Below are 27,087 nucleotides of genomic sequence, written 5' to 3' on the forward strand. Positions count from 1 at the left end.
CATTTTTTAAAAGGTAGATATTTTTTTCTATCTGTTAAATGTCTTTTACCCCTTAAATGTCTATGAAAATTTTCACTGATATTTGAAACAGAACATAATTACCTAAGAATATTCTTAATCCGTATATATTGCTACACTGTAACGAAATTATTGAATTGAGACTTCTTGATTTGTGGCTCCCTTAAAATCACGTCTGCATTTGATGTATTATACAGACAAGAAAATGATGCAATTATAGAAAGATGTAGAGAGTGATGGAGAATAGAAGATTAATATTAATTGAATGGATTCATATGATTGTGGTTCAGAAGGATAAATGAGGACTTCTTCCTTTTGAGAAATTACACATTTCCCCCTCTAGGGAAATACAGAAAATACCTCTATAGGCAATTTACTTTTCCCCGCATTCATCTGACTTTTCATTTCCAGAAATGCAGTTTCTCATTGTCAGCTGAGCTTTTGGAGGAGTATATTGTTTTTCTAGGAAAGGGGTAACTTATGAGTCTTAATGAACACATACAATTTTGTAAGAATCTTCTTTGTCACTTGAAAGTCATATGTACACCCACACCTATGCATGAGCCACATTTTCACTTAAATTTCAAACTCCAAAATAAATATTTCTATGAAGAGTTTTAATACACAATGGCAAAAGATAAACTCTTCTGGTTTAGGCAGTTTTTGTTTTAGCAGACTATCTAAACACAGCTGCTACAACTTCCAATAAACAAAGGGCAACACGAAACCACCTGTATTCGGATATTCGGATTCCTTCTTGGAAAAAGAGCATCTTTACCCTAGCTATCAGAAAATTCCATACCAAATAGTAAGATTTTTCTTTTTTGAGATGAAGTCATGCTCCGTCGCCCAGGCTGGAGTGCATGGACGCGATCTCACTGCAACCTCTGCCTCCCGGGTTCAAGGATTCTCCTGCCTCAGCCTCCCAAGTAGCCGGGATTACAGGCGCCCGCAACCATGCCTGGCTAATTTTTGTATTTTTAGTAGAGACAGGGTTTCGCCATGTTGGCCAGGCTGGTTTTGAACTCCTGACCTCAGGTGATCCGCCCGCCTCAGCCTCCCAAAGTGCTGGGATTACAGGCGTGGGCCACCGCGCCAGGCCTGTTGTTGTTTTTTAAATAGAGACAAGGTCTCACTATGTTGTCCAGGCTGGTCTCAAACTCCTGAGCTCAAGCGATCCTCCTGCCTCGACCTCCCAAAGTGCGGGGATTACAGGCGTGAGTTACCGTGCCCGGCTGTAAGATAGTTTTTTCATATCCTATTAAATATATATAGCATTGCAACATTTAACTTAGCCTAACTCCTACAGCTAAACATAAAACTTGCTCCCGAGTAGCAAACAATTAAAATGGTATCAAATGATGTATTAATCGAAATTCTATTAACTGAAATACGAAACACCTAAAGCCCTCAAAATGGGCAAACGCTGCGTGGTGCAGTCCCAGACCCAAGCTTCTGGAAGTGAAAGGTGCACCCGCGACCTTGCCTTGCTGGCTGGCTCTGGGACTCTGCAATAAGCCGCCCTCCGGCTGTCTGCGATAGCTCCTGAAGCGGGAGAGTGTCTTTCCCTTCCCGCTCCTGAAGCGGGAGAGTGTCAGCGGGAAAGTGCTGACCCTTCCAGGCAGCAGCTCCCCAGCCTCCGGCTGCGCTGGGGCCCGGAAGGACGAAGCTTCCCGACAGAGAACCTGAGCAGAGGCGTCCGCTAGGTAGGCGTCCGCTGGGTAGGCGGCCGCGACCCGCTCGCTGCTTCTCCCCTAGTCTTCGGGTCCCTTCAACGCATGTAGCTTGTTTGCCTTACGCGTAGTCAGCGGCCAGTGGCTATTTATGGCAGTAAGGAATATTATCCACATTTCACATGGAGCTTGGAGGACAGGACGAGGGTCCACACTCTCCTTACTGCGCTCTGCCGCGGTCCTGCCCCGCTGTGCCCTCGCGGCCCCCTTAGAACCACTGCCGGCGCACGCGGTCCGCAGACACCAGAGCGCGGGCGCGCACAACTAAGCATGCGCCGCGGCCGAGCCGTACGCTTTAAGGCCCTCCCCTCCCGCACCCGGCCCCAGGAACCGGGGGCACCCGGGATCGGGAACGTGCGTGATGACGCACGTGCGCGCGAAGACGTGGGGACGCAGGCGGGTCGTAGAGAGCGTGAGTTTCCGCGTCTGTTTGGTGTGGCTGCTGTCGTCGGTTGTGAGCGGCATCTCTCGCCGTTTCCCCGGGCTGCGGGAGCTGGCGGCCGGGCTCGGGCTGCTGGGCGGAGGTCGGCGCCTCCCGAGGGGCTAGGGCGAGGGAGGCATGGCGGGGCTGGAGGCACAGCCTCCCCGTCCGGGGCAAGTCCGAGAGCGGGGAGGGCGTTTCCTGGGGTAACTCCACCTGGAGTCTTGTCGAAGTTCCCGCATCTCCGCCGGACCGCACGGGAACGACGTGCCCACACTCGGAGGAAGGGGTTGGCGCTGAGCGAGTTTAAAGGGTTCCTTTTGAAAGCAGGAAGTTTGAAGTGACGTTGCATCAGCAACAGAGCATGCAGTTTCAGGTGCTCTCGGGACAGCTTTCAGTTTCTCAGAACAAGTCTAACCCTCACCGCAGTAGTAACTTTTATTAGAGGACAAAAAATCCGCCAAAGTAAACCCTTTCTGTCCAAACCCTAAAAACCTTTGGAGAAACGTTTGCAAGAAACGGATCACAGCCTTATTTGTTTTTCTAAACTGAGCATAAACTCTTTTGAAGACTCAGCGTTACTGTCAAAATGAATGATTGCCTGCCTAGTTATGATTCACTTATCGAGGTGTTTAGGTCTCTGCAGTACACTCAGTGACTCCCAGGCTTTTCTTTTTTCCCTTTGAAATTGCTTATTAGAAAGCTTTATCTAATTTCTCACAGTTGTGTGTCTTTTTGAGGTAGTTCTAATAAACTTTAAAGGCTTCTGGTTTGCTGCAGGCCTGCCGTCGCTGTGAAAAGCAAGTATTCTTTCAAAGAATAGAAGTGCATTGGTTTCTAAATAATCCCAGGACGCTAGGATCAGCATCACTTGGGAACTTCTTGGAAATGCACATTTTGGGGTCTTATCCCAAACTTACTGAATCAGAAATATATTTTAACAAGCCTTCCAGTTGATACCAATGCACCTGGACGCTAAAGTTTGAGAATTAATGGCGTAGTGATAACACCCATTGTGGAATCACATATAATGGAGTTTGAATTGAAGTAATTCCTAGATGGAAAAACTTGGACATGTTACCTCACAGGGCTGGAATATGAACATGCAAGAAAAATGTTTAACACAAAACATAGAAAACCTTCAAAGATGTTATTAAGTAACTTATTAGAACTGCATAAAATAAGTACATAGTTTGTGCTGGAAGGATTCTTCAGCGGGGTAGATATGAGCTGTAGTGCATGGATATTGGGACCACTGCTTAGAGGGTATTTTGTTTACCTCGGGATTCTCAATTCTGTGTAGTCAAGGTTGTTGGATGCAGGATGTTCAGTTAAAAGTTAAAGCAGTGCGTAGTAATGCTATTGTGGTTGTAGGATTTTTAAGAATAGCATTAGTATTTATGTTGAAGAGTAGTTTTTAATTCTTTGGCCTTCTGATCTCTTCAGCTTTGTTTGTTTGGAGACAGTCTCTTTCTGCCACCCAGGCTGGAGTACAATGGTGCAATCTTGGATCGCTGTAACCGCTGCCTCCAGGGTTCAAGCGATTCTCCTGCCTCAGCTTCCCAAGTAGCTGGGATTACAGGCGTCTGCCACCATGCCCAGCTAATTTTTGTATTTTTAGTAGAGACGGTTTCACTACGTTTGCCAAGCTGGTCTCGAACTCCTGACCTCAGGTAATCCACCTGCCTCGTCTTCAGTTTAGTTATACCTTCTTTGACCCAGAATTTGGTAAAGACCAGAGGTAAGCACTAGTTTTAGAGTTGAGAATTATTGTAACATAGTGACTTGCAAGCGAAAGCCAAGGCTGAGTATGTTTCTGTCCTTATCTTTGTTTCCCATATGTCGTACAACTCCACGGTAGCAAAGATCTCATGTCTACTTCAGATACCTCTATTTTCAGGAAGGATCACAGGAGTGCCCTCAACCTGCTGTGTTTTTTAGATGCAGTATTTTCTTACAACTTTACCTCTTTCAGGGGTCCATTGTAGGGGGAGAAAGAAATATTCAGGATTTAAAGCAGCTGCTCTAAAGGCTACATTCACTGCAATGTTGAGAAGGTCAGTGCCAAACCGTGGCCTACACATGTCGTTTTGATGAGAGCACGCTGCTCCCAAGGCTACACCATGGCTCCTGGATATTGAGAGAGTTTTCAGATAAACATAAGTCACTTTGAATGGATTATTCTGGAAATAATTTCGTTAGCTCTGCCACCAAATTGGCACTGCCCCATCATGAAATGTTTATTTTTCAAAGGCATTAAATATTTTTTTTTTGTTCTCCTTATCGGAGAGGCAGATCGCTATCCGTGTTTGTAGGTCAGACAAGCCCTGCTCTGAATCTTGCCTCTGCTACTTAGTGACTGTGTACATTAGACAAATTAACATCCTCCCCACTTGAATTTCTGTAAAGTAGGAGTCATAGGATGTGCTACTTCAGGCCATTGAATTAAATGAAATAACGCATAAAACATGTCCACCTTGTTTTAGGCACACAGGCTCAGTAAATGTTGTGTGTCGGACAAAGGGAAAAAAGGTATTTGTTACCTCAAACCTAACTTTATGCCATTCATTTTATAATATTTTTATAAATGAGGTAATTTTATTACCTAACTGCACTGCTTTTTAACCATAAAATGCTGAAATGGAGTCAAAGCTTTCATATTATTGTGAATGAGAAAAAACAAACACTTGAGAAAAGTTGAAACTTTAACGTGAAAAAACACCATCTTCAGTTTTATCACTGTAACAGAGCAACTTCTAGAAATTGTTTTGGATGTTTACAGCAAGGTAAACATCCAAAGGTCAGGGGATGAGTAATAAAATATCTTCTGTTAGTTAATGGGGACAGTCAGCTAGAGAAGGGGACACTGTTACAGGAAATGAGACCTCGTTGAAGGTATGCATCAAAGGAAGAGAAAATGCTGTTAGCCCTGAAATTGCTAATATTTTTTTAAAACACGAATTCTTAATAGCAAAGTGAAAAGTTTTACATTCCATTTTTTAATAAGGGATAACAAAATCTCTTACATGTATTTCTGTGTGTTTATATTGCATATGAATGTATGAGTGCAGAAAATACTTGACTCACACTAGGTCATAATTTTGTTTATTTGTCAGTATATTGGAATATGGGGGTGGGGACCAAGTATAAAAGGAAATTTTCTATATATGTAAAATTAGATACATACATGTATATGTAAATGTTCTTTAAAAAAAGCTATTAAAAACGGAAGCGATTCTTTAAAAGGTAGATTTCCTTTTATGTTGCAGTCATAGCCACGTAAGCAGTGGACCTCATATCTTTTTTCAACAGGGAGCCTCTTAAACAGAATCTTACCTGTAAAACTCAGGAGCCGAGAAGCTTTAAGAACAGTGAGGTTGAAGGGCACAGGCTCTTGGTCCTTGGCAGCGATATTAGGAGGCGTGCCTAGGGAACCTCGGATTCTGGCGAGCTGGACGTGAAACTCTGTGGTGGAATAGAAATCCTCAGGGCATGAGCTATACCTAAAAAGTAATGGTATTAAGAATTCTGGTAAGCGGGATTCACAGACTTGTTCTGAAGACAATTTCCAGGGTTGTCAGCCATGTCACCATATGGATGGCTTCTCATGCAGAGGAGTGAGTGATTATTGAGAAAAAAAAAAACCCACCTGACCCGTATTTTACAAAGTAGGATTCTGTGCACTTTTTTGAGGAATTAGCTTTTTTAAAAATCCCTCCAAGTTGTGACAGCTGTATCACTATTAAAAGCTATTTGGCATTTTAACTGACTGTTGTTTAGGATTACAAATGACTCGGGGAAAAAGAAACAAGGAGTCAAAGGAAATGTATTACTTGTGTTTATAGCCCTATCATTTTTTTGTTGTATGGAAGCAACTACTCTATATTTATATAGTAAAGTGTTTTTTTAGAGAGTTAATTTTTAGTTAATAATGAGCCTTCATAAGAAAAATAATTTCAAATGCTAAGTATTTGTTAGATTGTTACTAATAGTGGTAGTTAGTGATATTACATTGTCTTTTTCACACATTGAAGAGGGTTTCCTGGTGACAGCTGGAGCTTGGGGGAGGGGGAGTTACTTTCAATCAACCAGCTGCTTTGTGGCAATATCATGATGGTGATATTTCAAAGCCCATAGATAACTTTGGCTGTTTCAGGAAAGAAAATCTATCAAATTTCTGGGAAGCAACAGATAATGGGCAAGAGCCCTTTGGGATCTACGTGATGGCCAACTAACAACGTGTGCATTCCGGTTTGCATGTTGGGGTTATTTACCATCTAGTTTCTTGGACATTATTACATGCACCTCATAATTACACAGTAATAGAATCTAGCTGTAAGGGCAGGAAAAGCTCATTAAGGGGAGGAAAGGAGAGTGAAAAACCTTGGTGATGCGCTGCACGCTTTAACATAATACCCTATTTCATTTATTCTTGATGTGATTCTAGAATGTAAGTGGAATTTTTTGCCATCTATGGATAAAGAAACAGAAGCTCTACAGTACCGATTGTATGATTTGCCCAAGGCCACATACTAGTACATGACGGCATCCATATTTGACCCCAGATCTTCTGGCATTACCTCTAGGAATGTTGTCATTACACCAACAGCTGTTTCTCCAGGTGTTAACTTGCTTATGCATTTTTAATGCAAAGTCACAATATCAGGATAGTAATGAATGAAATAAATATAAATGTTACTTACAATGACTTCAGTTTTATAAATAATATATAGGGGTGTGTGTGTGGACTTGTGTGTATGTGTGTTTTGGCAACTACATATAATTTGGGTTTTTTTTTTCTTGAGTAAAAAGTCTCTTGGGCAATACTGTGAAAAAAATTTCACTACGTTTTTTAAAAATATATTACTGATACCAGCAATATTGCAATTATGTGTGTTGCAATGAATCAGTTATGATTCTAAATTTGAACAAACCTAGGAATGAATTTTGTGCACACTGCCCATGTAGTCGCCCTCATCCTAACATATTGAAGGAAATTTCTTTTTTTTTTCTTTCAAGGCGTATTCATTTTTCATTCATTTATTTATTTATTTTTTGAGACAGAGTCTCACTCTGTTACCCAGATTGGAGTGCAGTGGTGTGATCTTGACTCACTGCAGCCGGGACCTCCTGGGCTCAGTTGATCCTCCCACCTCAGCCTCCCTAGTAGCTGGGACTACAGACATGTGCCACCACACCCAGCTAATTTTTTTTTCTTCAGCTTTTAAGTTCAAGGGTACGTGTGTAGGATGTGCAGGTTTGTTACATAGGTAAACATGTGCCATGGTGGTTTGCTGCACAGATCGTCCTGTCACCTAGGTATTAAGCCCCACATCCATTAGCTATTGTTCCTCCCTGCCTACCACACCTCCCTGACAGGCCCCAGTGTGTGGTGGCTCCCTGCTCTGTGTCCATGTGTTCTCATCATTTAGCTCCCAGTTATAAGTGAGGACATGCAGTGTTTGGTTTTCTGTTCCCATGTCAGTTTGCTGAGGATAATGGCTTCTAGCTTTATCCATGTCCCTGCAAAGGACATGATTTCATTCCTTTGTGTGGCTGCATAATATTTCATATGTACCTCATCTTCTTTATCCATCTATCATTGATGGGCATTTAGGTCAATTCCATGATTTTGCTATTGTGAATAGTGCCACATTGAACATATGCATGCATGTATCTTTATAATAGAATGATTTCTATTCCTTTGGGTATATACCCAGTAATGGCAATGCTGGGTCTAATGGTATTTCTACCTCTAGGTCTTTGAGGAATCGCCAGTCTGTCTTACACAGTGGTTGAACTAACTTACACTTCCACCAACAGTGTAGTAGCATTCCGTTTTCCCTGCAACGTCGCCAGCATGTGTTGTTTTTTGACTTTTTAATAACAGCCATTCTGACTGGCATGAGATAGTATCTCATTGTGGTTTTGATTTGCATTTCTCTAATGATCAGTGATGTTGAGCTTTTTTTCATATGTTTCATGGCTGCATGTATGTTTTCTTTTGAGAAGTGTCTGTTCATGTCCTTTGCCCACTTTTTAATTGGGTTGTTTTTTTCTCCTAAATTTAAGTTCCTTGTAGACTGTGGATATTAAACCTTTGTCAGATGGATAGACTGTAAAAATTTTCTCCCATTCTGTAGGTTGTCTGTTCACTCTAATGATAGTCTCTTTTGCTGTGCAGAAGCTCTTTAGTTTAATCAGGTCCCATTTGTCAATTTTTGCTTTTGTTGCAGTTGCTTTTGGTGTTTTCATCATGAAATCTTTGCCCATACCTATGTCCTGAATGGTATTGCCTAGATTTTCTTCTAGGATTTTTATAGTTTTGGGTTTGATATTTAACTCTTTAATTCATTGTGAGTTAATTTTTGTATGTAATATAAGGGGTCTAGTTTCAGTTTTCTGCATATGGCTACCCATTTCTCCCAGCACCATTTATCAAATAGGGAATCCTTTCTCTATTTCTTGTTTTGGCCAGGTTTGTCAAAGATCAAATTGTTGTAGCAGTGTGGTCTCGTTTCTGAGTTCTCTATTTTGTTCCATCTGTCTGTGTATCTGTTCTTGTACCAGTACCATGCTGTTTTCATTACTGTAGCCTTTTAGTGTAGTTTGAAGTCTGGTAGTGTGATGCCTCCAGCTTTGTTCTTTTTGCTAAGAATTGTTTTGGCTACTTGGGCTCTTTTTGATTCCATAAAATAGTTTTATCTAAATCTGCGAACAATGTCAATGAAAGTTTAATGGGAATAGCATTAAATCTATAAATTACTTTGGGCAGTGTGGCCGTTTTCATGATATTGATTCTCTCTGTTCATGAGCATGGAATGTTTTTCCATTTGTTTGTGTCCTCTCTAATTTCTTTGAACAGTGGTTTGTAGTTCTCCTTGAAGAGGTCTTTCACTTCCCTTGTTGGCTGTATTCCTAGGTATTTTATTCTTTTTGTAGCAGTTGTGAATGGGAGTTCATTTATGATTTGGCTTTCTGCTTGCCTGGTGTTGATGTATAGGAATGCTAGCAATTTTTGCACATTGATTTTGTATCCTGAGACTTTGCTGAAGTTGCTTATCAGCTTAAGAAGCTTTTGGGCTGACACAATGGGGTTTTCTAGATATAGGATCATGTCATCTGCAAACAAAGATAATTTCACTTCCTCTCTTCCTATTTGAATACACTTTATTTCTTTCTCTTGCCTGATTGCACTGGCCAGAACTTCCAATACTGTGTTGAATAGCAGTGGTGGGAGAGGGCATCCTTGTCTTGTGCTGGTTTTCAAGGGGAATGCTTCTAGCTTTTGCCCATTCAATATGATATTGGCTGTGGGTTTGTCATATATGGCTCTTATTATTTTGAGGTAAGTGCCTTTAATCCCTAGTTTATTGAGAGTTTTTAACGTGAAGGGATGTTGAATTTTATCGAAGGCCTTTTCTGCATCAGTTGAGATACTCATGTGGTTTTTGTCTTTAGTTCTGTTTATGTGATGAATCACATTTATTAATTTGTATATGTTGAACCAACCTGGCACCCCGGGATGAAGCCAACTTGATCATGGTAGATAACTTTTTTGATGTGCTGGTGGATGCAGTTTGCCAGTATTTTGCTGAGGTTTTTTGCCTTGAGGTTCATCAAGGATATTGGCCAGAAGTTTTCTTTTTGTTGTTGTATCTCTTGCCAGGTTTTGGTATCAGCATAATGCTGGCTTCATAGAAGGAGTTGGGGAGGAGTCATTCCTTTTCAATTGTTTGGAATAGTTTCAGCAGGAATGATACCTGCTCTTCTTTATACCCTGGTAGATAGAATTCAGCTGTGAATCCATCTGGTCCTGGGCTTTTTTTGGTTGGTAGGCTATTTGTTACTGTCTCAATTTCAGAACTCATTTATTAGTCAGGGATTCAATTTCTTCGTGGTTCAGTCTTGGGAGGGTGTACGAGTCCAGGAATTTAGCCATTTCTTCTAGATTTTCTGGTTTATGTGCATAAAGGTCAGCAGCTAAGTGAGCTCTTGAGGTTTGGGGAGACTTGGTAGATCTGGAAAACTCTTCAAATTAATGCTGTGAGAACCAGCTTCAAAAGTTGTTGGTCACATAGTTTCTCAGCACAATTTTTAAATTCCAGGGAAATAGTTATTATTCCAACTTTGGTCACTATCACCTTGGATCAGTATTGGAAATGGCACCCTTGATTGATAGCTGCCCCCCGCCCCCCGGCCCCTTGCCAAAGACCGCATCCAATGGGAGTGGGAGACAGATTCCTGTTACTGAAAGAATGAAGTATTGATGCTATGCAGGCAAAAAGCCCTAAGCTGTTCCCTATCACTTAATAATTTGTGGACATCCCATGTGGTTTGTGGTAATATATATTTGAAGCATGGCATGCTTTTCCCCCTTTTCACTAGTTGTTGTGCAGGGAAGACTTGAGTTACATAAATAATTCACAAACACTTCTTACACAGATTAATTTAAATGGGAGCAGGGAGTAGTGGTAGCTCTCATTTTTTCGTTGACTTTAGGTAGACAAAGAAATCTGGTGCAGAGTAAACCTGAAAATGGAACTACTTAAATCCTGTTGAAGCAGCGATCATGGGACGCTGGCATTGCTGTTCCCTGTGTGCCTCCTGGTTTAAAAACCTAGGTCTGAAGGGCTGTCAGTTGGAGAACTTTAATGAGCCCTCATTACACTAAACCTTGTGGTCTATGAGAGAAGAAACTGGCTTATGATTGATACTGGAAATCATAAATGGTGATGGGTCAGAATTGGAGTTGGCACTAATTCACCTAGCAGTGGAGCAGAATTTAAGATTATATACAGAATCTGGTAATTTCATTTTTTAGCCATTATTTTTTATGTATAAATATAGTCTAATCATTTTCGTTTATACTATATAACACTTTTAAAAGGTGGAGAAAGAATTTTGCCAGCTGATGCTGACATTTTTTTTTCTTCCTAAAATGGAGCCTCATTAAATTCTCAAATCATCAGATAATCTTGACAGAGATCCTGGTTTGAGATTTTACATAAAGTTTATTTTAATGAAAAAACATAATTTCTGCTTTCAGGTTTCTTCTCTATATTTGTTATACTTTTTAAAAAATGCATGTGTAATTTAATCACACTATGCAGTTTTCAAATGTAGGGTCACAGAAAGTCATGGAAAATGCTAATTAGTTACTATGTTATCACAGAAACATTTTAAAACTATTTTAAGTCTGATTTGTCACAATTTGTGATTTTGTGTAATAAATATATATATATATATATATATATATATATATATAATCTCATTTAATCCTTGTGAAACCAAATGAGCCTATGTTATCTTCTTTTACAAGTGAAACTCTGAAGGTTAACTTTCCTAAGAGCACGTGGCTGGTGTATCCTAGAGCCAAGGACCGTGCCCTTAACTGCTGTCCTATGCTGCATATGTTAATATTGCCACCCTTGTATATAATTTTGACAAAAAGCACTGGGACATTTCTTTTCCCAAAGCCTATCTCTTTACTTTCAGTTCCCTGACAACTTCTTTATATTCTGAAACTGTTAAAATGTGTTGTATTATCCATCATCTTGTGCTTCTGTTTGCTGGGAATGTGGCAACAGCTCCTGTATTGCAGCAGTGTGCCCTGTGAAGCCGTTCGTTCTTTATGTCTTAGAGCAGGCTGACAGCCTTTCGTGTTAAATTCAGCAAGATTGCTTTTCATTTAACAAAGCTGAACGTTGCTTTCTAGGTGAAAAATAATTAAATGCTTTTAAAGACATATTTGATTAACAGGAAGCTGATCTGTGTAAATTAATTATAACCATAATGATGTCATAGCCTTGTCTTTTGTTATTAACCAGGTAATTGACCAGAAGTTTAGAGGCTTATTGTAACTGACAGTTAGTAGTTTGACCTTGTGTGCTGTCTGAAAGTGAAACATGCACAATGAATGTAAATGCAGTTTGTTCATTGAGCTGCATGTGCTGTCAGAACATCTGATCTTGGGTTCTTGTTTTTATTTTTCCATTGCTTCTTTGTTGAAATTGGTGGTCAGGATTATATACTCACAGTGAATATTATACGTATTTATCTTACTAAAAGCATCTGGCCAAACGCAATGTTGCTTGTGTCCTGGAGTAACTATAATCAGACTTGAAACCTTGGCACATTTAAGACATGCAGTCAAATAAACAAATGCCAAAATTAAATGAATCTCATTTTTAAAGTTTGTCTGAAGGATAGTAAAACAACTTTTGGTAGAGAAATCAGAAAAGGAAAAATAGGGGCATATTTGATAGAGAATTTATCCCCTCTAATTCTGATTTGTCTGAGAAAATTAAAAGCATGTAGTATTTTGAATATTTGAGTAATGAAAACTTCTAACTTTTGTAGGTTTGATTAAAGAATGGAAGTGTAGGCCGCGTACAGTGTCTCACGCCTGTAATCCCAGCACTTTGGGAAGCTGAGGCAGGTGGATCACCTCAGGTCAGGAGTTAAAGACCAGCCTGGCCAACATGGTGAAACCTTGTCTCTACTAAAACTGCAAAAATTAACCAGGCGTGGTGGCGGGTGCCTGTAGTCCCAGCTACTCAGGAGGCTGAGGCAGGAGAATTGCTTGAACCCGGGAGGTGGAGGTTGCAGTGAGCTGAAATCGTGCCATTGCACTCCAGCCTGGGCAACAAGATTGAAATGCCATCTCAAAAAAAAAAAAAAAAAAAAAGGAAATGTAAGAGTAAAACATGGAGAACATGGAGTAAAAGTGGGATAATAATGAATGACAATCAGCCATTATTAAATGGTTAAAAAATATGTAAGTACTATATATGTAAGTAAATGTGGCATTTTACCTTCAAAAGTCCTGACCTTTGCTTGTGGAAGTAGTTGTCAGAATTGCAGCTTATGAATTTTTGTCAAGTAGTGGAAGGAGGGTTTTGTCAAGTAGTGGAAGGAGGGTTTTGTCAAGTAGTGAATGGAAAGTTGTTAACTGCACATGTGGATAGGTATAGCTCATAATGTACTCTGTGAACTGGGGTAACTGATAGATGTTTGAAATGTATAAAATTGTTCATTTTGTGAATTTCTATGCAGTTTGCCTCAGCAGGGTGCAGTTTTCTGCATGCATCAAAAGTGAAATTTGCACTTCTGCTCAAATTATTCCCTAATATACAAGTTGCATTTGAGCAAATTTTTTCATTTCAAAACAAGCATTATAATGGAGCAGAATGGAGCATACTAGTTACTTCTACTTCCCTAAACATTATCATATTTTATGTCTCTATGGTAACAGCACATGAATGCTATTTTCTTTCTTTAAAATACCTTTCTTTCATCCACTTTTTATCTTTCAAAGCCTGGCTAGGGTGAAGAAACTTCCCTAAGGTCTTCTCTGAATTACATTGACTTAACATTTTCAATATTGACATATATTTTTATATTATTTGCCCATTTCCAAAAAGTATCTGCTTTAGATGACATAAGACACAAGCTTGTAGTAAAGAAAGAAAACAGCAAACCCAAATGGCTGAGTGGCTCTCAGCAGAGGAAAGCATATTCATTTATTAGGCAAACTTAAGCTTTTTCTAGCTCTGATGACATTTTGCATGAGAAACATTGTCTGAATGGTGCTTGACAACAATATGAAGATGATTCTTTGGGTGAGACCTATGTCAAGGCCTCTAATGTTAGATTATATCTGCAAACGTCATTCTACAAAGGCAAAATGACGTGAACTGACCATGCAGCTTTCAGTGATCTGGCAAAACACAGGGATAGTGATCCTTTATACTAGAAATTCTTAAAAGGTAGAAAAGCAGTTTTCGCCTCTCTGTGAATTCTCTCTCAGAGTAAACCTTGCTTTGCAGGGTAGGGCTTGGGGGTGAAGGAAAGCCAAGCATGGAACGCCTTGCAACTCCCCAATCCCCTAAAGTCCTCCCAGCCAGAATCCTAGCCAGCCAGATGCCTGGCCCTGGTAGGAGAAAGTTGGAGAAGGTATGGGTGCTTTTGTTCCTCAGCTTCTCTATTTATATAGAATACATTCTAAGATGAGAAAAATATAAATTTGAATTCTTGTTACTTTTTTAAAAAAACTTGATTTTTAAAACGGATTTTTTTTTTAAGCTGTGACTGTGATAACAATTACCAAAAGAAGTTCGGTATTTGAACATTACTTGGTAATATTCTCTATAGTATTCTATGCTATATAGATCTACAAATTGACTTGTCCTCAAGAAAACAGTTACAATTGATGTAGAATATAAGTTTTACATAGTGAGATTTTCTATATTTGAAATGTTTTAAAAATGCATGAATATCTTAACATGTGTAATGGAAGTCACCAGGTACCTTTCTTGGGAAAGACTATTCCTTATGCCAAGATGATGTCCTCCCTAATTTTTTGGTAGTCAAAGTGTCATATCTTACTAGTAGACAGTTGGGTGTGACTTCTGCTCTCAGCTCTAACACATAAAGATACTGGAAGTCATTGTCACAATAAGAAAAAAGCTGGACAAACTGAAAATCAAATACTTTTCTTAGGTCCCTCAGATAATTGAGGTCACAAGTCAAATCACCACTCTGAAATCTGAAAGGCTCATGTAAAGAATCAGCCAAGATCAGCTTACCGGAAGCCACTAAAGGCAGTAACCAGTAGGGACTCTTAAATGGTAATTTTGGTGAGTTGGTAAATTTGGTGGGACTCTGAGTGTAGACTAGCTTGAGAAGTAAGAACTCTTTTCTGCAGAGAAACCAGACCAGAATTTCATTTTAAGGACAGAGCCTTGGGAGCAGATTATTTTGATTAAAATCCCTGCTTATCTATAAAATGGTTAATAATAATACCTACTTTATAAAGTTTAGAGGATTGAATAGGGTAATCATGTAAAGTTTAAGAGCAGTTCTACTACAGATTAACTAGTAATGTGGTTGTATGTCACTTTGGCTCGTGGTTTGGCTTTTTGTGTTTTAGAATAACTATCAATCAGTAGCAAAATGGGATTTCTTTTTCAGTCATTAAAAAATAGCTGTGATTTATTGAGTGATTACTGTATGCCTGGCATTATTCTAAGAATCTCAATGTTTTAGATCATTTAGTTTGTATAAGAACTTTAGGATCAGATTTAGCTATTATTATGACTCCATCTTACATGGTGGGAAACTGAGACTTAGATTAAGTGACGTGGGCAAGGCCACATAGCTCTTAATGCTAAAGCCAGTGAGTAGGACCAATTTAGCTTCCAGATTGTATGCTCTTAAACTCCAAGGTATAAGGAAAACACACCATTTGGAAGAGGTGATGAAGATTCCCTGGTGACATCCTACTGGCACCGGTGGAGCGAGCATATGTGCAGGAAGCATTTGGGAGGTTAGTGAGCACTGGCATGGGCAGGGAGCTTGTCAGGAGGGAGTCAGGTTGGGAGCTGGCTTCGAGGATTGGGAAGGAATTGAATGGGTTGGTGGAGGCAGGTGTGTGTCTCAGGCTAAGGTGTGATGGTAGCATTGCCCTCAGGCTCCACCTACATCCCCTTGCCCTTAGGGGGCATTCCAGCAGGCGTCTAGTCTCCAGACCCTGCATTTCTTTGATCAAGTGCTTTCTCTGGCCCCGGATGTCCTCTTTGCCTTCTATGACAACACAGCAATGACAGAGAGTCAAGGCAGACTCCCTTGCCCTGTGGGCATAACACTGAATCATATCTATGTCTATATCTATATCTATATCATCTGTATCTATATCTATATATCTGTATCTATTCCAGCTTTCAGAGTTCCCCAGTGAGATTAAGCTCCAGTCATTCACAGTGATAGCTCTTTTGAGAATATATATATTTTCTGTCTCTCTCTCTCTACATATATATGTGTAGATATTTATTTATTTTTTACATCTTGCCATTCCTGTCTTGCTTCCCTATTCCGCAGTCAGTGTGTTGGTCACCTCCCAAATAAGTGACTTCCACAGGGACCCTTGTCTTAGATTCTGCTTTTTGGGGAAGCCCAGACTAAAACAGTAATGCACAATAATAATATCAACAACGAAGAGCTGCATTTGTTAAGGACGTGCTAACTGAATGTCTACTGACCTGTTTTACAGATTGGGAAACAGACGGGGGTTGATGAGATAATTTGCTCAAGGTAACTAACACAATGAATACACTGGCCAAGTGGTCTTGAGTCAAGAGTGGCTTGATGCTAGTCAGCCATCTTAACCACCTCTTGGCACTTGAGCAAACACCTAAAGACAAACATGATCTGATTGGGAAACCAGTCGTAGGAGAGTAATAGAAAATAAGGTTAAATACTCAGTGTTTTAAGTTTAATTTCTGCGGTTTCAGAGAGGTCTTTTAGCAAGGGTCCTCTATCCTGCCATTACAACAACGCACAAAGGGTTTCATTTTATTTTTTTTTATTCTTTTAAAACTGTTTGGGTTGGATTTATGGCATCAGAATGACCCCAGTTAATCTGGAGTTTTGAACTTGTTTTTCCCAGTTAGGAAAGTACAGAGAGGAGCAAAACCTAGCTGCCCTTCTGAGATGATGCCATCCTGGTCTCAAATGTGGACATGCAGGATTCTAGGTGGTGTCTATAGGCAAGATGACGTTACACTATCCCCCTTTCCAGAAGTTCTAATCCATAGGAAATCTAAGACAGAGTGACTTTTAAGAGGCTCTGTGCACATGTATGATTTTCTGAGGTCCCTTGTAGATTCCACTAAGATTGTGTGAAATCCACCCAGCAAATCCCAGCAAATGGGCAACAGTAAATGAATAAAAGTGTTTGTATGCATAAAAGGACTCCTATTTGCTACAGAATCTTCCGTGAGACTTCTTTGGTGACCACGAGAAAAGGAAAGCTGGGGTAGTTCCATACAACTCTATTACGTGTGTTTTTCTAAATCTACATCCTTAGTCACCCTAGGGGGTTGAAACATTGTCGCCTCTCTGATTATGTTCAGGAAATAAAGCAACTTAACTCCTTTGAAACAAGGAACAATAAGTGTGCCCTATGCCTTTCTTTCTGTTTTTCTCTGAGCCTAATAACTCTGCCTCACCTGTGGAAGATGGTCAGTATGTTATTTGTTTTGGGTCCCATTGATGACCTTGTTAACATTTAGCCTCTTCCAGGAAGGAAGAAGCTAAACTTTTTTCCATCAAGGAGAATTGATAAATTCCTCTCCATTTCTCTCTGTGTGTTTCCACGTCTCTTTCTCCATCTATGTCTCTGCATTTGGGATATGTGTGGGTTCTAAACACATACCCCCCCAAATGCAGAGACAATAGATGGAGAAAGATTTTCAGTCTTAAGACTAGAATTAGACTTCCTGAGCTCCGTGTGTAGCAGAGCAACTTGATGATCCCACTGAGCCTAAAGAAACCAGTTGTTCAGGAGGTTGATGACCTTGAATATCCAGGACCACAAATCTAGGAGCCGAATTAGGATGGGCAGAACCAGGACAACTAGCAAAAGTAGAGGTGGAAGCGTCACCTCTCTGGGAAATAGTCCTTCCAGTTATTTTTTATCATCTTTGCTTTTTTTTACCTCAAGTTTCCAAATTGCCTGGGGATCCCCTGCACCTCGCTCACCACTACCAAGGCCTCATCTTTTCCTCTCACTTTGGCAAAAGTCTCTAGTCCCTTGGAATGAATTAATTGTGAATCTTATACCTTCACTCTGTGTAATTTAGTTAAACTGACACATGAGCCTTTTTGTTGTTGTTGTTATTGTTGTTGAAAGTAGTTTAGAGCATTTCCTAAATCTGCAGTTCCCTTCCTCAGCCTTTTGCCTTTACCTGAAACCAACGCTCATGTAGTTCCTTTGGATTTTTTACCCTCAACAGCCAGTCGTCAGTGTAGTAAAGCTTGGCGTTTGTTGCGGTGGTGTTGGTGGCTTTTTGTTGGCTTGTTTTACCTTTTGGTTCTTCAGCCATTCTATCCTCCTCCTCAGTGGCAAGGCCAGCACGGTTGCTGAAGTCCTCAGTTTAGCCATGTGTACTTTCTACCCTGCCGTATTTCCTCTTCAGTGAAATTGATCTCGCCTTTCTGTAAACACTCTGAATCAATCTTACTGCTTCTTGAATTTTGTTGAATCCGTAGGATAGAACTGATGATCAAGTCCTGACTTGACAGTTTCTTTTGGTGATTTTATTTATTGCCTTGGACCTGCATTTCTGAGGCTTAGAATAGATGATAGTATCATTTGAAATCACTTTCCCACAGTTAATTTAAACTTCCGTTTTTATAGCTGCCACCTTTGTTTTGCCACAGTAATTTTTGTGTTTACAAAAATAAATTTTATAAAAATGTCTGTGTGCAATGGCTCCAGAAATTCTGGTGACTCTAGAATACCTAAAGTGATGGTACAAGGATATGGAGCCTTTGGCAGGTTATTAGGTCATGAGAGTGGACCCCTCATGAATTGGATTAGTGTCGTTATGAAATGGACCCCGGAGAGCTCTCTTGCTCTCTTTCTACCATGTGAGTATATAACAGAAAAGCAGCTCACAACCCATAAGAGGGCCCTCACCAGAACCCAACCATTCTTGTACCCTGATGTCACACTTGCAGCCTGCAGAACTGTGAGAAATAAATTTCTGTTGTTTGTAATCATCCTGTCTATGGTACTTAGTTATAGCAGCCTGAACTAAGACATTGCCAGAAACAATATCTAACTCAAAATTTATTGCTCTACCTTGTCTCTTTTAGTAAGATCTTATTTTTTAAATTTAATTAATCTTATTTTATTTTTAGCTATCCACTATCATAGCTCACCACAGCCTCAAAGTCCTAGGCTCAAGTGATCCTCCTGCCTCAGCCTCCTAAGTACCTAGGATTATAGGTGTGTGCCACTGCACCTGGCTAATTTATTATTATTATTATTATTATTATTATTATTATTTGTAGAGATGAGGTCTTGCTATGTTTCCCAGGCTGGTCTTGAATTCCTGGCCTCAAGCAGTCCTCCTACATTGGCCTTACAAAATGCTGGGATTATAGGCGAGAGCCACTGAGCCAAGCCTGCAGATTTTCTTTCCTTATTATTAAATTCTAATTAAATTTTACACTGCATATTACAGATGGATGTTGAGCTAAAATGAAGTGTTGTTTTGGTCCCTTTTAGTACTTTTAAAACATTCAAACTTCAGCTTATCCTCCAGGAAGCATTTATGTGAAAGAAAAGTCACTGACATCTCTTCTAAATGTTCCTGGTCTAGTAACTTAAGTTAAAAAATATTGGCCACGAAGCAGAACATTGAACTATTTCCTGGCATGCCTCTAGATCACAGCCTAGAATTTTAGAAGATTTTTATTTAACTACTTATAGCCATTTGAGGCATCTGGTAAATGCCGTGGAAGTGCAGAATGTGGAACTTGGCTTTCTTGAGGCAGGCCAGGCTGCTGGGGCGGCTCACAGGCATAGGGGCCCCGCAAGGGTCACAGCTGGGAGGCAGGAAATTGCAGGGCTTCACGGCGGAACAGCACTGTCTGGTGGGAAGAGCTGAGTTTGAGTCCTTATACTCCAGCTTCTGGGCATCATCACCTTGGTTTCTTTATCTGTGTAATAAAGTGGAATTTCTGTCTGTCTTTCATGGTTTCACACCAAAACTACTGGAAGGACTTTTACTAAATTGGGCGCAAGATGTAATGTGTGGGATGCATGTGAAATTCACTTTCTTCCCCTCTTGTGGTGAGAGAGTCCATGTGACTGCCCATCTGTGGGAATGGCCTTGCTTATTAAGCACGTTGGACAGAGAAAGTGAAGGACTGAAATTTCAGCATCCCCAGAAAGTCTGAAGGGCCGAAGCTCCATGGATGTACATCTCACGTGGGTAACTCTACGGAGCGTGCTTTAGAATGGGCAGCTGGACAGTTAAGTGATTTTCTTGGCCGGTGGTGGGTAGACCCGCTAATAGATAAGGTGGAACTAATTTCTTCTGCACAGGATTGTGAGAATTAAGTGAAATGAAGCAAATTGTATGTAATTACTTTTAAACTATAATTGCATAAAAGTTATTATTGGGAGGTATGTAAATATTAAAAGACCTTGATTCCTGGGATAAATAGCTTGAAGTTGATCAGATGATGTTGATAAATATTTAATATCTGCTAATACTTATATGGTACTTATGTTTCAGGCATTATTCTAAGTGTTTTACCTATATTACTCATCAACAACTCTATGAGGTGGTCCTTATTATTATTTAGTATCTGTTTTATAAATGAGGAGACTGAGGTAGAGATTGATTAAGAACTTAACCTAAGGGCCGGGCGTGGTGGCTCACACCTGTAATCCCAGCACTTTAGGAGGCTGAGGCAGGCGGATCACCCAAGGTTAGGGGTTCAAAACCAGACTGGCCAACATGGTGAAACCATGTCTCTACTAAAAAATACAAAAATGAGCTGGGTATGCTGGCGTGCACCTGTAATCCCAGCTACTCAGGAGGTTGAGGCAGAATAATTGCTTAAACCTGGGAGGCGGAGGTTGCAGTGAGCCAAGATCGCAGATCGCACCACTGCACACCAGCCTGGGTGACAGAGCCAGACTCTGTTTCGAAAACAAAAAAAAAAAAAGGCGCTTACCTAATGTCATGTAGCTCCCAAGCAATTAAGCAGGATTTGAACCTAAGTCATTTGACTCCAGAGTCCATTCCATTAATTATGACACTATTCATCTTTTTTTTAATCTACTTAAAGATATTTTTTCCATAAAGAGTATCACTACCTGAGATACTATGCAGTGTTTTAACCATGAATATAGAAAGCCATTGGGTGGATTGAGGTGGGGGCACAACATAGTGAAATTGGATTTTAAGCAAATTGAGTCAGGTGCTGTGTAAGTAGACTAGGGGAAGAGTGTAAGGTGATAAAGGCCTGATTTCTGTTGAGATCTTTCAGCATATAACACATGTTCTTATTAATGGCTTATCTGTCTAGAACATTCTTCACATGTCCATTTAGTGGTCTTAAATCCCAACTCCTCAGAGGTTACATATTTTGCCTATACATGCCTTCCACATGGGTGGCACTGATACTAAAGGCAGGCTATTATAAAGGACATCTGGACGTTATTCCACTAAGGGATCAGAAATTTTGTATTCGTATTCATCTGGGGAGATGGTGTATGAAGGAAAAAAGGAAGGAGGAGCTTTTATGTCTTAAGAACTCTAGGTTTGAGCTTGGGTATGGTGGCTCACACCTGTAATCTCTATACTTTGGGAGGCCAAAGTGGGAGGATTGCTTGAAGCAAGGCGCTCAAGAGCAGCCTGGACAACACAGCAAGACCCCATCTCTACAAAAAATAAAAATAAAAAACTAGCTGGGTGTGGTGACACTTGCATGTAGTCCCAGCTCGGGAGGCTGCAGTGGGAGGACCACTTGAGCCTAGGAATTCAAGGCTGCTGTGAGCTATGATTGCACCACTGCACTCTAGCCTGGCAGCAGAATGAGACCCTGTCTCTAAAAAACAAAAAACCCTCTAGGTTTGATAAATTAAAGTCAGAAAGATACAGCCAGTTGTCATTAGAGAGATAGTCTAATGGTTGTGTCAAGCTGGGTGAGAAAATTTCTTAATATGGTTATAACAATAAAGTGTATCAAGTTGGAGAACCATTGTATTAAAGGTCTCAGTAGGCTTCAAAAGGAGAAAATGCTCTCAGTTCCCAGTTTCTTCTGGAATACAGTCTAAGTTGTAGATATTTCTGTGAATAGATACTGGAATATAATTATTGAGAGAGTGTCACAGTAGTCATAAAGACGAGATTCCCATTACCATCCTAATATAATTTGATTCCAGTTTTTATTTTATATTCATGAAGTCAGTTTTCATTCATTTTGATTGTCTTCATTTCTTTGTATCTCTGCCATTAATGTGAAGGAAGGAAACAGAGATCCCTACTCTAATTCCCTCTGATTTTATCATTAATGTAGCTCTGGAAGACATTTAATGGATTAGATAGCCGGAAAAAAAATGTCATTTATGTGCAACTAGTCATCAAATAATTATGCTGTCTAACTAAGATTCCACACTATACCCCCAGGACTCCCTGTTTACTAATCAACTCAGGTAGAATATGCATTCTGGTAAATTTAACATGGTGTAATGATGTGAAGCCATACCATCTGCTATTATGTTAAATATTTAAATATTAAATTTTAAAAGCACAATTTACATGTTATTCAAACAACTATGTTTTGCATATAGCAAAGCTTTTTGAAATGCATTCATGTATTTGAAAAGAGAAAACAGATTACTTTGCGAGTATTCAGTTAATAAATTCGTGTTTTTCACTAAATGCAAATATATATTATACCATTTTCTTATTTTCAAAACTATCTTGAAAATCTACATTTTGTAACTGGATTCTCTTGGAACCTAAGGAAACTAAGGCTTTTAAGAAAAATAAAATTATGCTAAGAAGTTTTATTGGAAGAACAAAGAATTTTATTATTATTATCTTGGACTAAAATGTTCTCATCCATTGGCTCTATAGTAACAGTAACAAGTGGAGCAAACAGTTTCATAAGTTTGGGCTAGAAAAGCCATGAATAAGATTCCTGAGAGAGTTACAGGGGTTGGAAGAAAAGCTCCAGTTCAGTTTATTCATAGAGAAAGATGACTATAATGAAACAAAATAAGAGAGAAAAAAATGCATGTAGTGTTTGTGTATATTTTGACCACGTTAATGCGCTATTTGTGATGCACTAATTTGCTGTCTAGCTCTTGTAATTAAAAAAGCAGAGGAAGTTTTTATGTTTAGTATAAATAATTTATTTTCATAGCATTTTTGCTTTGTTTGCAGTAATAAAACACACTAACCCTTTTTTTTTCTAAATAATTGCACAGAATTTGCAGTCAAATGTGTTGGCCTAAGCAATATTTTGCCATTGAAGTACATTCTCATTCCCTTCCAACATGTTATATCACAGGGGAATGGTAGAGCTGCAGTCTTTGCGGTTTAACCAGGACAGTTTCTGTGTGGTTTCACCTTTTTTTCTGAAGATTTCTCTTGACCTGAGCTTCTTGAATAATTTTCTGTAGAAAGTGTAAGAGAGTGTGTGTGTGTGTTTGGGTACACGTGTGCTTGTGTGTGTGCCTGTGAACATGTGTGTGTTTGTATTGTATTTTAAGCAATGAAAATCTAAGCATTTTTGTAGTATCATGAGTCGTTAGGGGAATGAAAATCAGTATTACTTCACATCCACCAGGATGGCTACAGTAAAAAAAGATGGATAAATACAAGCATTGTTGAGGATGTGGTGAAACTGGAACCCCTGTACAGTGCTGAAGGGAATGTAAAGGGTGTAGAAATTTGGAAAAAATTTCACAGTTACTCAGAAAGTTAAACATATAGTCACCATATGAGCCAGCAATTTCACTCTTATGTATATACCCCAGAGAACTGAAAACATGTTCATAAAAATTGTACATGAATGTTTATAGCAGCATTATTCATTAGAGTCAAAAAGTGGAAGCAAATGTCCATCAGCTGATGAATGGATGAATAAAATGTGGTATATTCATACAATAAAATACTATTTGACCATAAAAAGCAACAAAGTATCGATACTTGCTACAACATGGATGAACTATGAAATCATTATGCTAAGGGAAATAAGCCAAATACAAAAGGCCATGTATTGTGTGACTTCATGTAGATGAAATGTCCAGAATGGGCAAATTCATAGGGACAGAAAGTATTAATAGATTAATTGTTGCCAGGCACTAGGTGGGAAGTGACTGACTGACTGCTAATGGGTATGGGGTCTCTCTTTGAAGTCATGGAAATTCTAGAATTAGATATGCACAACCTTGTGAACATACTAAAAAAAAACACTGAATTGTGCTCCTCAAGATTGAATTTTATGGTATATGAGTTATATTTTGGCTTTTAAAGATGAATGCTAAATCCCATTTATGCCTAGTGTTCCATTATTGGAACGCTAAGCTTGTGGGAGTTATTTATATCCTACTGTTCAAGGTCATCACCAAGGTCTGATTTTTCACACACAAAAAATTACAACCTCCAGCATAAATAGGTTAAGCATCTGGAAGGTCAGGTTTTAGCAAAGTACTGAGTTTGAGTGATAAGAAGGCTCTTGCCAAATGACTTGAACAAACCTAAATTTTCCCCTATTTCTTAGAACATACACTTCAAATATTCAAAACTGTTAAATGAAACTTACCAAAGGCATGAAAGTAGTGCTAATGATATAGCATTAATATATCGCAATTATATAGTGACAGACTTTTCTTGAATCTTAAAGGGGAAAAAACATACAATTTAAGAATATTTCAGTGAATAATTTTGGAATTTGTTATACTTTTAGTAATATGGAAGTCTCAATCTTCAGAACAGCATTTGATTACTCCCATTAAGACTCTGTAGTTCCTGTCTTTCTTGTGAAATTAATTTGGTTGGTAGCAGACACCAAATTGGGAATAGAATTTATAACTGGTATATATTCTTGCAATTTAATGGTCTCAATTCTTATTGAACATTTAAATCTGGAAATTGAGATATATACTGCCTTAGTAAATGATAATGATGAAATATTTTCTGCTTTGTAAGTAGAATTGAAAATCACCGAAATTAGTTTCTTTTCCCTTTTTACTCCTTTCTCTCCCTCTTGAGACACATTGGTTTCCCAAGTTATGAATTCAGTTTCTTTTGTTTGTTCTAGCTGCTTAGTCTTTCTTATTACATACCTGTTTAATTTTTAATTTCTCATTAAAAGTAAATATGGCTAATTTTCCTATCAATATTTCAAGAAACCTTCCATTTCTCTCTGCCACAACCTTGATATAGTACTGTCTAGTCTGTATTATTACATAATTAAAATGCTATTTTTTGTCAAATAGTTCTGGCAAAGCAACTTATCAATACATTTTAAATGGATCAGAGACTTATTTCTATAATGTTGAGATTAATGTTATAAATACTGTTGTGGACCTAAAAATGCTAAGTGTAATAATATGTATAGTGCTATGGGAAAAGTTGTTACAATTGCAGGAAAAATACTTAAAGATGAATATGCCATAGGTATTCAGACCTTCTTAATCAGTTTCATTTATCATATAATGTAGACACATTTAAAAATATACTAATCTTGAGTCATTTGAGAAATACAGTTGGCCCTCCACATCGATGGATTCTGTATCCATGGATTCAGCCAACTACAGACTGAAAATTTTTGGCGGGAGTGGGGTGGGAAATGGATGATTGTGTCAGTACTGAACATGTACAGACTTTTTTTTTTCTTGTCATTATTCCCTAACAATACAATAAAACAACTATTTGCATAGCATTTACATTGTATTAGATATTATAAGTTACCTAGAGGTGATTTGAAGTATGTGGGAGGGTGTGCATAGGTTGTATGCAAATACTACACTGTTTTATGTAAGGGACTTGAGCATCCATCGATTTTGGTATCTGTTGAAGGTCCTGGAACCAATCTTCCATGGATACCCAGGGATGAGTGCGTTTACTAAGCATGGACCATATGCCAGTCACTGTGTATTTGTGGTGATCCTATGGTGGCTCTGGGTGTTGTTGGTGATCAAAACGGAGAAGGTTATTCTTGCCCTTGGCCATTTATACTATAATCCTGGAGCTACTGATTTGGGAGCACCTGTGCGACTGGAGCATAGTGACCGATGCAGAGATGAGCTTGAGATGAGACCATAGTGGCGGGCAGGGAACTGGTGATATAAGCATACAGTTATGGGGAAGAGTTTGGACTTATTCTTGCTGTGATGACAAGCCATCAAAGGCTTACTACTGGGAAATCCAGCTTCAGTCTTATACAAGATTACTCTAAGCAGTGGTGGAAAATAGTTAGTGGCTATCAGAGGAGAAGCAGAGAATTCAGTTGGTTGGATTTTATGGTAATCAGGCAAGCTGTGATGGTGACCCAGACTAGAGTAGTGGCCCTAGAGCTAGAAAGAAGTAGATTGATTAAAAAAAAAAAACTGTTTGGAAGAATTAATAAAACTTGATAGGATTTGGGGGTAGCAGAGTGATAAGGTTAAGGTCAAAGGACATGTCAAGGATCTTTCTATGTCTTTGGCTTGAACAACTGGATAGATGGAAATCCCATGTCTTGAGGTGGGGAGCATGAGAGGAGGAGCTGATTTGGAAGGGACAGTCCAGTGTTCAGCTTGGGGCATGTTGAGTCTGGTGGGGAGGGTGTGTTTGTAAGGTAAGGGAGCACAGGGACTGGCCTTTCTTGAACTCTGGTAACTGGCTTGTGGTCTGGATACAAGTTAGAATACATAAACCATTTCCAAAACCCAACAGATTTGACAGGTTTTCAGTTCACAGATAAGTTGCTATAATTGATGATGCCTCTGTGGTCTTTCAGATAGCGCAGCACTCTAAAAATTTCTATGTATTTGATGGGCAAGACATTAACAATATTCATTTTATAGTCAGTGCTCACTTATTGTGATTTGTCTTCCTTGGTGTTCCTAGAGCCCTGCCTCCCTGGCCCACAGTGTCAGGTTACAGATTTGATCTTTACATGGATCAGTTGGATTTTCTAAGTTGTCTTGTGACAGGCTGCATCCCTCACCTTGGATGGCGGACTTAATAACTGATTAGGAAGGAAACTGCCCTAGAGTTGTTATGAACTAGGACTGATTGGTCTTTGCTACTACTTAAGACTCAAAACGTGTGTTCTACCTACACTGGGACTCTAATGACCTTTGTTTACAAAGGTGGAGCCCAAAAGACGTGCACTTCTCACATTGGCTATGGTTATATCTCCTTTCGCATTAAGTATACATTTATTGAGAAGCCAAGCCACACAATTTTACTTCTTTTTTGATTTCCTGTGGACAATATTTTTATTTCCTTCAACAAATAGAAGTAGGCCATTTAGAGGCTGGGAATATAAGTGTTTTGTTATTTGCTGTACCTCCAGTGCCTGGCACTGGGACTGGCATGCGTATGGCAC

The 27,087-nt window shown here is 39.3% G+C and overlaps 1 protein-coding gene across 14 annotated transcripts in view; it reads left to right on the forward strand.

The window, feature by feature from the left end:
* Nucleotides 1-1,510: 1,510 nt before the first annotated feature.
* The window catches only part of RHBDD1 (rhomboid domain containing 1), a 190,811-nt gene continuing 165,234 nt past the window's right edge, over nucleotides 1,511-27,087 (forward strand). For 4 of the 14 annotated variants that reach the window (XM_063695245.1, XM_063695248.1, XM_055380586.2 and 1 more), the window contains exon 1: nucleotides 2,144-2,275. The gene's annotated coding sequence lies outside the window, so the exon portion shown is untranslated. Of the gene's footprint in view, nucleotides 1,725-1,989; nucleotides 3,914-27,087 lie in introns of those variants that run through there. The other 10 variants (XM_063695247.1, XM_055380585.2, XM_055380583.2 and 7 more) reach the window with 9 other exon arrangements.

Source organism: Gorilla gorilla, chromosome 11, assembly GCF_029281585.2.
Source record: "Gorilla gorilla gorilla isolate KB3781 chromosome 11, NHGRI_mGorGor1-v2.1_pri, whole genome shotgun sequence".
Lineage (NCBI taxonomy): Eukaryota > Metazoa > Chordata > Mammalia > Primates > Hominidae > Gorilla > Gorilla gorilla.